Source organism: Arachis ipaensis, chromosome B9 (genome assembly GCF_059453495.1).
Source record: "Arachis ipaensis isolate K30076 ecotype BB chromosome B9, ASM5945349v1, whole genome shotgun sequence".
In the NCBI taxonomy this organism is placed as follows: Eukaryota; Viridiplantae; Streptophyta; class Magnoliopsida; order Fabales; family Fabaceae; genus Arachis; species Arachis ipaensis.
This window is the reverse complement of record NC_142444.1, coordinates 90,889,447-90,893,162: the sequence shown is the minus strand read 5'-3', so window position 1 is coordinate 90,893,162 and position 3,716 is coordinate 90,889,447. Positions and strand designations below refer to the sequence as shown.

Sequence of the window (3,716 nt, the reverse complement as noted above, 5' to 3'; positions counted from 1 at the left end):
AGCTAAAGAACAATTCTCTTTAGAGGGCCTAACAGAACTCTTCAAAGAAGAAGAAACCATGGCAGCCGAAAACAACAACAATGCCAACAATGCAAGGAAGGTGCTTGGTGACTTTACTGCACCTACTCCTGATTTCCATGGGAGAAGCATCTCAATCCCTGCCATTGGAGCAAACAACTTTGAGCTTAAGCCTCAATTAGTTTCTCTAATGCAACAGAATTGCAAGTTTCATGGACTTCCATTGGAAGATCCTCATCAGTTCTTAGCTGAGTTCTTGCAAATCTGTGACACTGTCAAGACCAATGGGGTTGACCCTAAAGTCTACAGACTTATGCTCTTTCCTTTTACTGTAAGAGACAGAGCTAGAACATGGTTAGATTCACAACCTAAGGAAAGCCTGAACTCTTGGGAAAAGCTAGTCAATGCCTTCTTGGCAAAGTTCTTTCCACCTCAAAAATTGAGTAAGCTTAAAGTGGAAGTCTAAACCTTTAGACAAAAGGATGGTGAGTCCCTCTATGAAGCTTGGGAAAGATATAAGCAATTGATCAGAAGGTGCCCTTCTGACATGCTTTCAGAATGGAGCATCATAGGAATCTTCTATGATGGTCTGTCTGAACTATCCAAGATGTCATTGGATAGCTCTGCTAGAGGATCTCTTCATCTGAAGAAGACGCCTGCAGAAGCTCAAGAACTCATTGAAATGGTTGCAAATAACCAATTCATGTATACCTCTGAAAGGAATCCTGTGAATAATGGGACAACTCAGAAGAAATGAGTTCTTAAGATTGATACTCTGAATGCCATATTGGCTCAGAACAAGATATTGACTCAACAAGTCAATATGATCTCTCAAAGTCTGTCTGGAATGCAAAGAGCAACAGGCAGTACTAAGGAAGCATCTTTTGAAGAAGAAGCTTATGATCCTGAGAACCCTACAATGGAAGAGGCGAATTACATGGGAGAACCCTATGGAAACACCTATAATACCTCATGGAGAAATCATCCAAATCTCTCGTGGAAGGATCAACAGAGACCTCAACAAGGTTTCAACAACAATAATGGTGGAAGAAACAGGTTTAGCAATAACAAGCCCTTTCCATCATCTTCTCAGCAACAAACAGAGAATTCTAAGCAGAGCCACTCTGACTTAGCAATCATTGTCTCTGATCTAATCAAGACTGATGAGATATTTTGGAGGAAATATAAATCTCTCCCAAAACACCCAAAATTAACCGGCAAGTGGACCGGGTCGTATCAAGTAATAAAAACTCACGGGAGTGAGGTCGATCCCACAGGGATTGAAGGATTGAGCAATTTTAGTTTAGTGGTTGATTTAGTCAAGCGAATCAAGATTTGGTTGATGGTTTTGTGACTTGCAGAATTAAATTGCATTGAAGTAAAGAGAACAAGAAATAAATTGCTGAAACTTAAAGAACAAGAAATTAAATGGCAGAAACTTAAAGTGCAAGAAATGTAAATTGCAGAATCTTAAATGACAAGAAATATAAATTGCTTGAAATGTAAAGGGGATTGGGATGTGGATTTGCAGAATTTAAACAAGGAAAAGTAAATTTGCATCAAACAGAAGAGGGAAAGGGAATTGGGATTGAACCGGATATGAAGCAGAAAAGTAAATGAACATAGAAAGCAGTAAACAGGGAATTGAAATGGGAAATTTAGATCTCAGGACCCAGAGACTAGAAAACCAAGTCTAGATCTCAATGCCTTCCTAGATCCAACAAGAACAATTGCAAAGGAATGTAAATTGCAAAGAAAAGAGATGAAGAACAATGAACCGGAAATGGAATTCAATTAACAGTAAAGAAACAGAGAGATCCAAGATTGAGGTTGAAACAGAATTTCTTCAATTCTCCAATCCAAGATCCAAGACAAATGTAAATGGAAAATGAAAGCAATGAAAACAAGAAATTAAAGTTCACTCAAGTTCAAAAGCTCTCCGAAAAACTATTCTGAAAATTCTAAAAGGAAAGCTCTCCGAATAACTTGAATTCTATCCTATTTATACACTTTCCAAAATGATCTTGAAGCCTTGAGTTGGGCCTTTGTTCTTGGTGGAATTGGGTTGAAAGAGGCCTTGGTTGATTGCTCTTGAAGTTTGAAGAAGAACCAAAGTGAACCAATTGAACCGGTTTTGAAGTTAGCCATAGTTGATCCTAACGTTTGAGCCAAAGTTAGGGGTCTAACTTTGGCTCCAACTTTTCATAGCAGCAAGCCAAATTCTTCTGGTATGGACGTTGGTGCCAACGTTAGGGGTCTAACTTTGACCCTAACGTTGGCCTTGTTTAGTGCTAGTGGCGCCAACGTTAGCCTCCAAGTTAGGGGGCTAACGTTGGCGCAAACGTTGGTGCCCCTCCCTTGTGTCTTCATGTGCCAACGTTAGCCTCCAAGTTAGGGGGCTAACGTTGGCGCAAACGTTGGCCCTTCCCCCTTTGTAATTTATGTGCCAACGTTAGCCTCCAAGTTAGGGGGCTAACGTTGGCGCAAACGTTGGTGCCCAGGGAAGAAGTTTCTCTTGCCAACGTTAGCCTCCAAGTTAGGGGGCTAACGTTGGCTCAAACGTGGGGAGCCCAGGGAGTACTCTTCATGCCTAACGTTAGCCTCCAAGTTAGGGGGCTAACGTTGGGGCTAACTTCATGCCTCCTGGTTCAATTTCACTTATTCCATTGTCCTCTCTTCACTTCTAGCCATTCCTCTTTGCTTCAACCTTTCTCCAAGCTTTCTTCACCTATCATTAATCAACCAAACTCATCAAAGCTATGCTCAAAATCATGAGATATTCATTCTTTCATAATATGCAACAAATATAGCATAAAACCTCATGAAATGGCATAAATTCATATATGGTTGGTTCAATCAAGGGAAACATGAAAATCTACTCAATTAGCTTGCTTGTAGCTTAAGAAAGTGCATAATTCTAATGAAAACAAAAGAAAAAGACTAGCTAAAATAGGCTAGGATGACTTGTCATCACAACACCAAACTTAAAGCTTGCTTGTCCCCAAGCAAGAAAAGATTTATTGAGAAGAAAGAATGAAATAGAAGATGATGTTCATGCTAGCAGAGTATTATTGATGGTTCATGGGGTTTTGTGTGGATAGACCAATACTCACTTCTTATTGACTCCTAGGCCTAGAAAGTCATCCTTCAAGCTTTAAGTGACATACTGCTATGACCTCTCATTATTCCTTTATCCTTGGCTATTACTTTGTTCATAAGCTTTATTTGAGTGTCATGTGTAGCAAGTTCATTTTCTTTTCTTTATACTTGACACATTATTCACCATAGACACTTGGCTCACATTCCTTCTTAAAACATTGATGCCCAGCACCTCTTTGGGTTACTAAATGCCTTGTAGTTAGGTTGCTCTTGATGGTGGACTTTCAGCTGATGATCCCGGGTTAGTTAACCCAAGTCACCAAGTGTTGAGGCACTCCTAAGAGCTTATTAATCCAAGCAGATCCTAGTACAAAGACATCACAGGCATATATTTTAAGGTTCAAGCTATTGGTGTCCAGCTTTGTCTCTTTTTGTTTTTCTTTTGTTTTGCCACTTTTTGGCTCTCTTTGTTCTTTCCTTCTTTTTGTTTTTCTTTCTAACCAAGGAATTTAATTCAATTGAGATTCCTAGACAGTAAGCCACTCTTTACTTAGAAGGAGATATCCTAGCTCTTTATTCACTAAAAGTGAGCTATTATA

At 39.5% G+C, this 3,716-nt stretch overlaps 1 non-coding gene across 1 annotated transcript; it reads right to left on the bottom strand.

The window, feature by feature from the left end:
* Nucleotides 1-463: 463 nt before the first annotated feature.
* Nucleotides 464-571, bottom strand: LOC148545439 (small nucleolar RNA R71). Its single transcript, XR_015900583.1, has one exon. It is a non-coding gene; the product is annotated as a small nucleolar RNA R71 (small nucleolar RNA).
* Between the last annotated feature and the right edge of the window lie 3,145 nt (nucleotides 572-3,716).